General features: G+C 43.2%; 1 protein-coding gene across 7 annotated transcripts in view; it reads right to left on the bottom strand.

Moving 5' to 3' along the window:
* The window catches only part of zeb2b (zinc finger E-box binding homeobox 2b), a 154,633-nt gene that overhangs the window by 117,892 nt on the left and 22,047 nt on the right, over window positions 1-14,694 (bottom strand). The gene's annotated exons all lie outside the window — the stretch shown is intronic.

Raw genomic sequence — 14,694 nt, 5'->3', positions numbered from 1 at the left:
CCCCTCAATTTCAAATCAAACCCCGAGTGAAAAACCTGCCCGACCCACTCCTTCCTTAATCTAACCTGGTCCTTCACACGGAGGTGTGTCTCCTGCAAAAAGACAACCCCCGCTTTCAAGCTCCTGAGGTGCGCGAACACCCACAACCTTTTAACCGGCCCATTCAGTCCCCGGAGGTTCCGCGTTACCAACCTTACCGGAGGCTTGCACCTCCAATCCCCTCTACCGTCCATCATCTTCCCCACTTAACCCCTGCCCCTTTAATTCCACTCTGTATCTAGCCCATCCCAGATGGCCCCTTTCTTCGCCCATTACCATGTCATCGCTCACCGCCTGCCGTGTCGCAACCCCCCCCCCCCGCTTTTCCCCTTCCCCTTCTTTCCCCCCTCTTCCCCTTTCCCCCCTACCACCCCTCTTGGCCTGCTCCCCCACCACCTCACTTCCGTTCGCCACCATAACCTCGCGCGGCTGCCCCTGCCCAAGGGCACATCCTAATGACCTCCCCCTTCCTCTCCACCCCACTTCTCAGCTCAAAGAAGAAGGCCTCCTGCTGGCCTTACCCTCTCCCACCCAAACAAGGACTTCTCCTGAACTCCAGGTAGCCTTCTCCAAAAGCAAACAGATATTAAATACAAACAGGGGGCAGCACGGTAGCATTGTGGATAGCACAATTGCTTCACAGCTCCAGGGTCCCAGGTTCGATTCGGGTCACTGTCTGTGTGGAGTCTGCACATCCTCCCCATGTGTGCGTGGGTTTCCTCCGGGTGCTCCGGTTTCCTCCCACAGTCCAAAGATGTGCAGGTTAGGTGGATTGGCCATGATAAATTGCCCTTAGTGTCCAAAATTGCCCTTAGTGTTGGGTGGGGTTGCTGGGTTATGGGGATAGGGTGAAGGTGTTGATCTTGGGTAGGGTGCTCTTTCCAAGAGCCGGTGCAGACTCGATGGGCCGAATGGCTTCCTTTTGTACTGTAAATTCTATGATAATCTATGATAATGTAGTCCCATAAAACAGGAGGGGGGATGGGAAAATCCATCCCCACATAAACTTTTCACCCCTACAACTCCTTACAATCTCAACATTGAACAGAAACACCCCCCATAAAAAGGCGAAAATCCCCCAATCCCTACACCCACTTCAAACATGCTCCCGACCATTACATAGTGCCAGCACCCCGGTTCCCAAACATTATCCACTCAGTTCTCCCCCAGTTTATGCTCCTTAATGAAGTCTTTGGCCTCATTAATAGGGGTCTCAAAATAGTATTCCTGGCCTCCGATCGTCACCCATAATTTCGCTGGGTAGAGCACCCCAAACCTGATCTGCTGCTGGTACAGCACCGCCTTGGCCTTGTTGAAACCCGTCTGCTGTTTTGCTAACTCGGCTCCGTTGTCCTGATAAATCCAGACGTTATTTCCCTCCCAATCGCAGCTACGCTTCTCTCTGGCCCACCATAGAATTTTCTCTTTCTCCACAAATGTATGGAGTCTCACGATCACCGCCTGCGGCGGCTCCCCAGCTCTAGACTTTTGCCTCAGAGACCTATGCGCTTGGTCCACTTCAGGTGCCTTATCTAGCACCCCTTCTGCCACCAGTCCCGCCAGCATCCTCGAGACGTACCTCGTGGCACTCACACCTTCCACACCTTCAGGCAGGCCCACTATTCGCAGGTTCTGTCTTCTCAAGGTATTCTCCTCCTCCTCAACCTTTGCCCTCAGCGTTTTACAAAGGTCTCCTAGGAGCCCCACCTCCGCCTCCAGCGCCACCACACGATCGCTGTGGTCCGAGATCACTCCTTCAATCTCCCGAATCTGTGACCCCTGCACCTCCAAACACCTCTCCATCCGCTCCAAAGTACTCTTCAGGGGTGTTTAGCTTTGCAATGGCCTTTGCATGATCCTCATGCATTTCTTTCCTCTGTTTATAGAATTCCTCCTTGATAAAAGTCATCAGTTCCTTTATCTGGGGCCTTACAGCTTGCCCCTTCCCCGCCTGCATGCTGGAAGAGACTGTCTGTGAAGCACAAGACTGTTTCAACTTTCCAGCCAAACCTCTCACTGTTTTGTGCCGGGTCCGGCAGACATACCATTCCAGGTTAAACTACTCTAACATTCACCTACTCCTTTTCATCAAAATTCCACCCGGATCTGGGTAAAAAGAGCCCTGTTCTGTGACCTTGAACAGGAACAGCCCTTTATGTGACCAATCACTCCATGGTCACAAGCAGAAGTCGCTTGAGATCTTTGTTGTTTGATTTCTTCGCTGCTATAGCTAATGAATAAACACTATCTGGTTCTTCCGCTTCTTCGAATTGTACTTTCTAATTTATTTGACAGAAAATGTGCACATGCAATGGCATCCTGTAATCAGCACTTTCATTCTACTAGTCAGAGAAGAGAAAAAAAAGTGAGACTAAGACTCAAATTACCGTAAGCGGGTTCAGTCCCAGTAAGATATTTATTACAGACTGGGGTCGTACTGCAGCCAATACAAACTCAAAGCAATGGGTGATTTGACACCCAGGTTCTACTGACACTTTCACGCCAATATTCACCCAATATCACCTCACGTCAATGCAAAAGTAACAGTATAACTACATTCACGGAAGGTTGGTTCTGTCATTTTATGGAAGTCTTTTTTGCTTAGAGAGAGCTGTGAGCACTTGGATCTGACTGTGTGGTAAGAAAATAATAATTAAACTGTATACAGCTATTAACGGTTTGTATAAAATAAATTTTAAAAGTGACAGTAGGAGGGAAAGGATAATAAAACCATGACATCAGTTTGAAAAAAATAAATGGGAGAATCTATAGAAGAAAATTAGAACTGTACAAAGTGTACAGCACAATACACTGTGTGTGTAATTAGAAGGACAGGTATTAAAATGTTATTTCTATGTTGTGACTGTAACATGATTCGACTTCTTACCACACTAAAAAGAGTTTTTAACGTGCAACTAAATAATTTCAATCTGTTCCATTTTAACTCATTTCCTGTCAAGTTGTTTATTTATTTTTCAAACCTTTTATTAGATTGAGGTATGGATAAGGTAATTACTGAAAAATGTACGGTTTGGAAACAGCAACAGGAAATCATGAACACTGCCCAAAATGAGGCATCCATTTTATGTGATGATAAAGGACACGACCGGCCTCAGTAAAGGAAAAGGTGAACTATAGAACCATAGAATTCCTACAGTGCAGGGGGAGGCCAACCGGCCCATCGAGTCTTGACCGACCCTTTGAAAGAGCACCCGCCCAGGCCCACTTCCCCACCCTATCACCGTAACCCCACCCTAATCTGCACATCTTTGGACACTAAGGGACAATTTAGCATGGCCAATCCACCTCACCTGCACATCTTTGGACTGTGGGAGGAAACTAGAGCACCCGGAGGAAACCCACGCAGGCACGGGGAGAATGTGCAAACTCCGCACAGACAGTGACCCAAGGCTGGAATTGAACCCGGGTCTCTGGTGCTGTGAGGCTTCAGTGCGAACCACTGTGCCACCATCCTAATGTCCTAAGTGGAAAATAAGAAAGATTTATATGCTAAACTATACAAGCCAAACACACAACATTATTAAAATGATGAAATATTAATCACACCACTGAGTAGTTACAATGATTAACTGCAAATGTTGGCTATTTTTCTTAAGTTTTTGCAGCAAGGGAGTGACCATGTGCGGGAAGACACTTAACCTCCATCACATCACTCCTGGATGCACAGCTAGCCTCTCACCACCTGAGACAGATCATGACGCATGTTACACTCACTCATGCACACCAAGCAATACACAAGTTCAGTGTAAAGCGACTTTAAAAGCTCATCGGGCACGTACTTTGCTTGTACGAAATACCTTATTCATGACAGAGCAGCAAGTGCCTAGGTAATTACTGGAATCAAGGTGGCCTCAGAAGTGTTTAAATCTACAAGGACACCGAGGGCATGAATAATGCAAAATAATTTGCATCTAAATTTTTTAAGTGTTCTTTATTCAAAAACTAAGATGCAGTTACGATTAAAGTTTGATGAGTTGGCGGCAGAACGCTTCCTAACTGCTGCAGAAGAACCGCTTATTTTGCCAAAGTTACTTAAGATGAAGGGGACAGAAAGAGAGAGATAGTGATGAGAACAAAATATATAAAATAAGGAAATGTTCGAATGCAGAACTGGAAGAACAACACTGGTAACAGCATCTAGTTTACAAACGGTGCCAGACTGCCACTTGTGAACTGCAATCTGACAAGGGCGATTTGATATCATAGCTGTTTCAGTCTAATTTATTGCATATACATGTATACCCATTTCACAGTTTTTCAAATGAATTTACTTTCATACAGTATTCCCCAACATACCCTCATACCCCTTATATGAAAGTCAGAGAAAACATTATTAGAATTTATGCAAGGAGGTATTATTATGTTTGATCAACCCAAAGATGGCAATGTATTCAAATCCTTAATACAGTCAGCAGTAGGTTTAAATGCATACCGTTATTTTCTTTTTGATGAAAGATTTTAACCTGCAATCATCTCCCTTCAACTACACCCCCCCCCCCCCCCCACCCACTGTTTCTCCACCTGCCATCAGGAAATAAAACTTTTGAGATAAGAATGTATCATCTTGCTCTATTAGATATATTCTCGAAAATGCTGACCATCAAATCACACACATTGTCAACCACTGCAACACATATATGCACACAGAAACACGTATACACACACAGACATGCACTCAAACATAGAGTAACACATAAATGCATAAGCATACTTCAAAACACAGGCACACATGAATAGACACACAGGCACATATAAACACACACAGGCACATATTAACACACACAGGCACATATGAACACAAAAACATATGAACATACTCAAATACATATGAACACAAACACACAAGCACATATTCACACACATGCACATATCAACACACATGCACATCAATACAATCACACGTATGAACACAAGCACATATGAACACAAACACATATGAACACAAGCACACATACACATGAACACAAACACACGTACATATCAACACACAAGCACATATCAACACAAACATACACACACACATATGAACACACACACAAAATCTAGGATTGAATTTTCTGACGAGCTGTGGCAGACTAAACTTCAATTGAAGCACCTGCTAGCTGCCCAGACTCTGGGAGAGAAATACAAACATGTAAATCAACACAGGGAATGAGCTGGCTGACACTCTGTATAAAATCAGAGTTTTTTATGTAGAATCTTCATTTCACCCAGACTCTTTGCACTGGTTCATCGATATATTATCATTGCCAAAGTGGACAACTTTACCAAACAATACCATGTTTGGCTGCTCTCAGCTCTCTGAAGAATTGGAAAAATGGCCCAAGCGCATTCTGCATTTCACAATATGACATTGTTTTAAAAGAAGATTTTTGTTTCTGTTTTTTTTGGGGGGGGAGAGGGGGGGGGGGGGGGGGGTAAGAGTGTAGAGGTGCATCAAGAAAATAAATCATGCCTGGATGCCCCAGCCTGAAAGGCGGCTTATAGAAAGCTGGTTTGCTTTTTTGCAGGAAGCGTAAATACTTTTCTTTTCCAAGCGGGCGGGCGTCTCCGAGGTGGAGGGAGGCTGAGGAAATCTCGCTCGCGGAAAGATAATGGCTCATTCTGTTAGCAGCCACAAAAGAGAGAGAGAGAGAAAAGTAAAGTGCACTGCATTATTCGTTGCTTTGGGTGTGATATAGCATTGCAGACCAGTGGCCACACTGCATTCCCCCTCCCAGAATTAAACAAAGGCAAACAATTTTTACTCCTCAAACAAAGAATTCCCCTGAACGGACCCCCTGCCCAGCAGGTCACCTATCTTTGCGACAGTTTTCCTTTTCCCACGCTAACCCCGGGGCTCATTTGCATAAGGACTCTGTTGTGACAATTAGTTTCAGGTGAGCTGATTTCTATGAATTCGAGCTCAGGACATTGCAGCGACTCCAGGCCTCCCTGATGCCTTTCCTAATTGCGCCTGACTGGCACCAGGCACAATCGCCCTTCTTTGAATCAGCAAATTATCGTCCCAAGTAACATGTTGCGACTTGGTATATTGCACACATCATATCACTGCGCCCAGCGAGGTAAACAAGGAATAAGGGTGAATGCAAAAAGCCCAGCACAATAGCCAGCTGATCTTCCCCTTTCACCTCCTGACTGCTGCAAGTTTCTCTCTCTCTCTATTTTTTTTAGTTTGGGGGGGGGTCCTGTTGTGTTTGGAGCCTGGGCATCTTTCTGTCACATTTCTGGAGCACTGTCAAGTTCCTGTGTGCAGCAATGTATAATTATCATGTATCCGTGAGGGAGTGTGTAATTTCCACCATTGATGAAAGGGATCCAAGACCATTGAAGCTGCCTCTGTCTCAGTCCTACAATGATTCCGCCCCCCCCCCCTCCCCACCACCAACCCCCTTTTTGCTCCTTTTCGTTTTGTGTTGTTTTGTTCACCCCCCTCCACTAGCACAGCCACACACCTTTTGGCAAGGCAGCTCGAACAGATGCCAGAGGTGGCAGCATCGAAATATTGACAAGTCTTAGCTTAAAGTGGAGCCATTCGTTTTAACTGTTTTTCCAACAAAAAAAAATCCCCATCAATCTTCAATTTTTAACCACACTCCGCAGTTCTCTCTCACCCTGCTTCCTCTTACAAAAAAAGAGCGGGAGAGAAAATGATGTAATGTCTGCTTGGCTGTGTAAAGCTGATCTGGTCTGCCCTACAAGCCCTCTAAATCCCAGCCGAATCCACCTTTAATGAATGGGGCCAGATTGAGTCACCACCATGCCTGCTGTTCATGGTTTTCGGGAGCACGGGTACCTACAGCATTATAATGTGGGAACTCCCAACAATTTTGTATTTCAAAAAAAAAGTACAGGGACTCCCAGCGACACAACAACTGTCGCATTTCCCATAAATTGCTTCACAAGCCTGAATAGCTGAAGACGAAAGCTCTGCTGGCCTTTTGATAATCCCTAACAGAACTCTGCTTCAGCTCCCAAGGTGTTTCCAATCTCAGAACTCCAGAGATCCCAGAAAGGTTTGACTAGAATCACTGGTGTAAAATGTAAACCACACGTGTAGACTTGAGAAAGGCACAAAAGAGAAAAGAAATGATTGTTGATCATGGAACAACATTTTATTTATGGTGGCACCATAACTTTTGAGCCAACGGCCTGCTTGTGAGAAAGCAGAGTTCACCGTTACCAGTTGACACTCTCCTCACAATTAAAAAGCTTTGGAGCACCTCTAAACAACTCCTATCTGGAACTCTGCACCTCGGAAGACTCGGGTAAACTGCAATTACCTGCAGCTCAGTTGAGGTGCGGGCCCCTTCTTTGTGCAATGAACTCCAAAATCCTCCTGTCCCACCTCCCCTTCCACCATGAGCTCTGTAAGAGACACACAAATGAGTTTGCATCCTAAATGAACTCCGTTTTCTGGCATGTCAATGGTTTTTGGCTTTTGAGATAGCCTTTTGAAATAGAGTCCATACAGATTCATTGAAATTTTTGCCAAATGTATGCAAAGCAACATTTTAAAACTTAAAATCTGCTAGATATCAGCCCATAGTTTCTACAGATATCATTCTGTTTCACTCTTTGCACTGTTCTCCTTCAGTTAGTCTTTCAAAGCATTGAGCATTATATTTTGTTGGAGTTGCTGTCATAACCCCTGAACCGATCTCCGTTGGGATAGACCTTCCTTCAAATGTTGATGATTGTCAATGTTTAATATTCAATCATTCATGTTGGCATCAATTTATGATCATAATTGTGATGTTGACTATTGTGGCAACTGCTGAATAATACTGTATGTTGCTTTGGGGGTTGGGATGGCCATCAGTGGGATTATATTTCATGGTGGGGAAGGGGAAGCTAGAAGGTGTAAAACTAATGTGAGAAAAATGTCAGGTAGACATGTAAAAATAGAGTAAAATCGTTTTTTTTATCGCTGTTATACTTTTCACCTCCCCAAAAAGTTGTTTCCGTCATTGAGATGGTGAGAATGAAATGTGAAAGTGGAGCATGGCTCTAATGAAGTAAGCAGAACCAATGGTAAGGCAGGCGGTACCCGTGGTGGAGCAGACCTGACCTATGTTAGTGATGGCAGTGTTTATTTATTTTTTAATATAAATTTAGAGTACCTAATTCTTTTCTTCCAATTAAGGGGCAATTTAGCGTGGCCAATCCACCTACCCTGCGCATCTTTGGGTTGTGGGGGGGTGAGACCCAAGTAGATACAGGGAGAATGTGCAAACTCCACAGGGACATTGACCCAGGGTTGGGATCGAACCCGGTTCCTCAGCGCTGCGAGGCAGCAGTGTTCTTAAAAATAAACTTAGAGTACCCAATTCATTTTCTTTTCCAATTAAGGGGCCGTTTAGCATGGCCAATCCACCTACCCTGCACATCTTTGGGTTGTGGGGGTGAAACCCATGCAGACACGGGATGAATGTGCAAACTCCACACGGACAGTGACCCAGAGCCGGGATCAAACCTGGGACCTCAGCGCCCTGAGGCAGCCATGCTCACCACCACTGCGCCACCGTGCTGCCCCGAGACAGCAGTATTAACCACTGCGCCACCATGCTGCCCTGTGATAGCAGTATTTATAATGGTACAGGCAGTATCCATGGTACAGTAAGCAGTTCCCATAGTGAAGCTGGCAGTCTCTGGTTTCAAATGTGCTACATTGCTGCAAGGAATATTGTGTTGAGTACAAACTGCGTAAAAGTGGCTATGGAGGTGACATTTGCAAACTGGAGCAACTCGACCAATTTGTGGACTTTCTGCCATGTTCCCCTATTTTAGGAAAAGTTATCAGATCTGGACTGCAAGCATATGAGCTGTATGTTTAATTGCAAATATCTGCAGAAACGGTTTGTCACCTCCTAGTTATTTTTACACTGTTATCATTCAAACAAAGGACCACCATTTCTAAGGCTATTTTTAAAAAAGGGACTGTTGAGCCACATTAAAAGTAACTTCCACACAGGCAAAGTTCAAAAACAGACAGAAACATCACCCCGGCCCATTCTACTCAGTCAACTTCAACTGCAGTGGAGAAATGTTGGTCATAGTGGCAACTTTGGACTGCTGCGGACTAACATCCAATGTGGTGTATCCTCTTTCATTAGAAAGTCCAATTAAGATAATAGCAAACAAAATGTAAATTTTCAGAATAAAGCAGAATCTCGGGTGCAATGGACAGCATCATTGTCTTCCATCATGTCTAAATATCTGTGGTAAAAAAATTCTCATGTATTATATATCACATATATTGCCTCTTTAAATGGGTGGCATGGTGGCACAGTGGTTATCACTGATGCCTCACAGCGCCAGGGACGAGGGTTCGATTCCGACCTTGGGCGACTGTCTGTGTAGAGTGTACACATTCACCCCATGTCTGCATGGGGTTCCTCCAGGTGCTCCGGTTTACCTCACAGTCCAAAGATGTATAGATTAGGTAGATTGGCCATGCTAAAATTGACCCTTAATGTCTAAAAGGTTATGGGGATAGGTTGGGGTAAGTGGGCCTAGCTAGGGTGCTTGTTTGGAGGGTTGGTGCATACTCGATGGGCCAAATGGCCTCCTTCTGCACTGTAGGGATTCTATGATTTTTATGATACAGTAAAGTGACAAGTGTGACTGTTATAAATTGTGTGCCTCTTTCTCTCATGATACTTTCCTTGGCGTGCCTTTATTTTCATGGCTCCTATAACTATATTTTTCATATGTTGTTGAGTGATAATAGTGATCCCACAATTGAGCTCACCATCAGTGGTTGGAAGAGGGCAAACTGGCCAGGTGTCCCAGTTTTGATATCTTGGATTCCCAATCCCCTCCTCTTCTGAAGGCGTCCATCCATTGTGAGCTTCAAATACACCCACTACCATCATGTACATCACCTAGACTGTGTGAGCTTTGATTCTGTGTGCCAGCTAGCATTTTGTTCAACAGATGGGTGGGGGTGTGGAGAGGGAAGGAAAATCATAATTGAACCTCAAACTTATCATCACTTTATGCCCTCCATCAGAATGTTCCTGGCACCCTGTTTGCATTCTGATCTTCTATTCGAACAACACTAAGCAGAACTAGACAACCATATTAAACAGTGTCACATTATCAATCACATATATTCTACATAACCATTTTCTTTCACACCCATGATGAGAGCAGTGCAAATGATCGCAATATCAATCTGTAAGCACCTTTTGATGTTGCCCAAGCAATCCTGAATATTCCAGTCAACTTTGGAAAGATTTGGTTTAATTTATTTTTTACTTGCTCACCAATTTTACTCCACAGCCCTCCTCTTGCTTTGAAACACCCTCATGGATGTTTGCATCATATACCTCAGATGTGTGGCTATTATTCATGCATGAGACGTGTACGACTGTCACTTTTGACGGCAGGTCCGAGGAGGGTGTGTAGTCATCATAGTTAAGTCAGATATTATCCTCCCACCTTGTGCAACTGGGAATTTTGGATAGCAATTAGGATGCAACTCTCTAGATAATTTTCCCACTTCCTGGCCGAACCTGCAATGATTATGCTAATTACAGCACCCGCTATTGTTACCCAGCTGAGATCAGCTAAACCAGCGCAGCAAGGCCTGGGCCCACCAACCCATCCTTTGGGTGGACGTTACCGATCTTGTGCTATTATTTGGAGAGCAGGGACGTTCTCCAATTGTCCTGGTCATCAGCTATCCCTGACCTAGAATCATTCAAAAAAAAAGATGATCCCACTGCTGTTTGTAGGATCTTGCTGTGCACAAATTTGCTGTGGCATTTTTCTACCTTACAACAATGTCTGCATTGGGAAAAATACAGTAGGTATTTCCTGCAGTCAGGAAAGGTGATTTATAAATACAGTATCTTTCTTCTTTCTTTTAGCACCACAAATACTCAGTGGTTAGCACTGCTGCCTCAGAGCACTAGGGACCTGGGTTCAATTCTGGCCTTGGGTGACTGTCTCTGTTTTGCACTTTCTCCCTGTGTCTGTGTGGGTTTCCTCCGGGTGCTCTGGTTTCCTCCCATAATCCAAAGATGTGCAGGGTAGGTGGATTGGCCATGGTAAAATTGCCCCTCAGTGTCCAAAGATATCCAGGTTAGGTGAGGTTATTGGTTTAGGGGGATAGGGTGGGGTGTGGGCTTAGGTAGGCTGCTCTTTCAGAGGATCAGTATGGACTCAATGGGCCGAATGGCCTCCTCCTGCAGTATAGGACTTGTATGATTCTAAATAAAAATATAAATTAACATCACCCAGGAATGTGCTACTCCAGGCCGTAATTCGGACTTGAATTCCAAATGATGTTTATCAACTACACATGCTTCACTCTCATGATTAGTGGCATCACTCTGTGCCTTTCAATTCCGTGACCCACATATCCAATATTCTGTAATAAGTGGCAGAGGAGTCTGCTTTTTGCTATAAAGCTACTTAGACCACTATAGTTTCTGAGTTGGAACTGCACATTAGTAATTTGATACCTAATGTATTTTTGAAATTTAATTCAGGGCGTTTTCAGTTAAGGGCTGAATGATCATTTTGTTTTTAACTGTAATGGGTGCAATTAAACAAAATCTCAAGATGGGGAGCTAAGGGGGAAGAGTTGAGTGTGGAGGGAGAGGGGGCAAATGTGGAACATAATGCCCATATTGTGACACATAAATGTATTCTGACAGGACACAGGCTTGACATCTGTTGTGACTTCCAATGGGTTTACATATTTATCCCATCTCTAACTCCTAAAAGGATGAATTTACATGGCTAAATTCATAGAAAAGGACAAAAAGGTTTCTGACACAACGTATCTGCATATAGAGGCATGAAAATCCTCCAACATGTGATATTAATAAAGGTCATGCTGCTCAGCACCACTGCGTGAACACTTATATGTTACATATAATTAAGGATGTTGCTTTACCAAGAGGTTATGGAGGTCACAAGTACTGTGAATTTGTACCTGATCTCTGGTTCTTAACCCTTCTGCGTAAATTCTTTTAAAATTACATTGTGTGTACAAAATTGACTTGAACAACTGGTTTGATGTTTTGTTTCAAACTCTGAAATGCAGTTGTTTTCTTGCCAAATTGTGTTACCAATTATTGTGAAAGAGCTGAACAGACTGTGAAATAAACTGACATTTGTAGGATAGTTTGTGCTATGTGTGTCTCTCCCCTCTCCCCCAGTTACATGGTGCAACAGAGATAAGTCACAGCAAAAGCAACACAGATTTGCTGGTAAATAGGGTCTGTGACAGACCATACGTTCTGACATTTGGTGCCATTACCGGACTGCGATTTCAATTAAAAAAATAGACTGCAACGAAACAACATCCTCATTTATAATAAGACAGCCATGTGCAAGGTACAAGTCAGTTACATAATCAGTGGTTTGAGATCATCTCCTATGTTTGTATAGTTTACAACATCAGATCTTTTAATTGTTTTAAACACAGACATTCTCCTTTGTTAATTCAAGTAAAATTGCAGTGATTTATTTGTTGAAAATATATATACAATGGCAGTAGTTATGAAAACAATAATCACGATGAATTCTTCCTTACGTTCTGTAGCTTTTGATGCAATATGAGCTAATACTCATTTACCAATGCGCTTTGATGGGAATAAAAACTAGTAAGTAACTGGGTGCTATTTCTTTTCACTGATAGGGGAAGCACAGGTGTGGCTTTTACCTCTCTTTACTTATTCCGTAGGGCTATTCCCTCTGCCCAGCTTGCCTCTGCCTTGAGACAGGCTGGTAGCCCTGGGAGACCATTTTCCTCACAGCTAATTCAACTCACTGAACGCTTTAACATAAGCAACTTTAGGTTATCAATGTATTGACTATACAGAAGGCTACGACAAGGAATCCTTTTAGGATGCGATAGTTCACCACATTTTATCATTAAGCAGCCCCGCCGCACACTTCCTCAGAGACCTCAAAGCAGGTGTAACAGCAACACACCTCTCAGCTGCATAGCCTGTGCTTCAGAGATTGAAACAGCATTGCTCAAATCATAGGGACATTACATTTACGATGCAGTGTTAATCCCATGTTCGCAACTTGCAGGAGCATGTCAGCGAGGTTTCACCTCACTAAAATTCCAATTTCTATTCAATCTTGCAAAATTAACACGAAACGGCACATCAGCAGAAACCTCCCCCACTTTACTTCATTTATAAATTGCAAGAATGATGCCATTATATATTATTAATTTCTGCTGTTCGCCACTGCAGTGATAGCACCGAGCCGCGGATGTTCGAGCTTTGTAATTAGGTTCTAGTAGGGCAGCCATCCGTCCCTTTTCAAAAATTTACAGTATTCTTAATCACACTGCTCATTTGACTGTGCAGTAGCAAGTACAGTGAAACACAAACAGGCCACGTTCGTTTACACAGGAACACCTGCTTAGCCTGATAGCAGATGTCACCGTGAAGAGAGAGAGAAAAAGAGGAAAAGAGAGATCAGCCACGTGACAGACAAATAACATGTTTTTTAAATATTCCTTCACTTTTTCTCCCGAAGCAAATATTAACTCTGCCCAATCCTTCCTTGATTATTTCTTTTAAAGTCTGGCTATGCAACACCCCAGCCCACCTATTAACATTTTCCATAACCCTCCAGTTTGCTTGCTTATGAAGTAGAGTTTTCATTGACATTCTATGTATCCACTTTTTGCTAAGAACCTGTAGCTCTGTCGGATAGTGTAAAAATGTTTGACTTCCATAACTTCACTGTTGAGGAGGGCGGGGCAGGGGATAGCGTCTTTTCATTACAGTTTTTAGTGTCATTAAATGTGTTTGGGAAAACCTTCTTTATTTGATGCTTCTAAAAAAAAATAGACTTAGAATGTGTGCTTACGATTTCAATAGCCACCCGACATAATGACTAGAGGTATTCCTACCTCCAGATTGAGATATCAAATACTGTTTGAAAAGTAGCAAGGATACAATTTTTGTTAAATCTAGGTAATGGATATGCATGAATAGCCAAAAAAGGTTATTTGTTTCGCTATTAAGGGTAGCTTTCTTTGACGTTACGTGTTGAACAGGATATCAGTTTGTAAGTGAAATATGTTCCCGCTGAGCTCCTCAAACAGATGTAAGGCTAAGGGGTAAAACTGATCCAGAAGTTAGAAATTATTGATAAAATGAATCAACTGCAAGGACAGCGAGGGAGATTTTTATTCAGCAAAGGACCACCTGTTGTATGGAAGGGACATTAAAGGACTGTTTTATGATACGGTGGAATTCTTTTGAACACGGATTGCCAGAAGAAATTCAGACTTTTTCAGGCTTAAGCTCAAGTGCAGGAATGATTAGGATGCATACAAAATGGTGATTTTAGGAATATCAGTGATTCTGAACAGATCCAGAGTTACGTTGCATCTTAAGCTGTTTCAAAAGGCAAGATGCTCTGAAATATATGGCAATTCACATGCCTCTAACCATTTTTGATCTCAACAAATTGGCCTGCATGTATGCGTAGAAAAGTCGAGCTTGCAAGACAGAAAATATGCACAGCATGGGTCCTTCAGAAAGTCAATGATATATCAGTTGCCCGAACACTATACAGCTGAAAGTAATGAGAATTATTTTCTCTGAATATTAAAGTTCATTTGAACAAGTAAAAGGCTTCACCATT

This window comes from Scyliorhinus torazame, chromosome 2 (genome assembly GCF_047496885.1).
Source record: "Scyliorhinus torazame isolate Kashiwa2021f chromosome 2, sScyTor2.1, whole genome shotgun sequence".
NCBI lineage: Eukaryota > Metazoa > Chordata > Chondrichthyes > Carcharhiniformes > Scyliorhinidae > Scyliorhinus > Scyliorhinus torazame.
The sequence above is the reverse complement of the archived record's forward strand: the minus strand, read 5'-3'. Positions and strand labels throughout refer to the sequence as shown.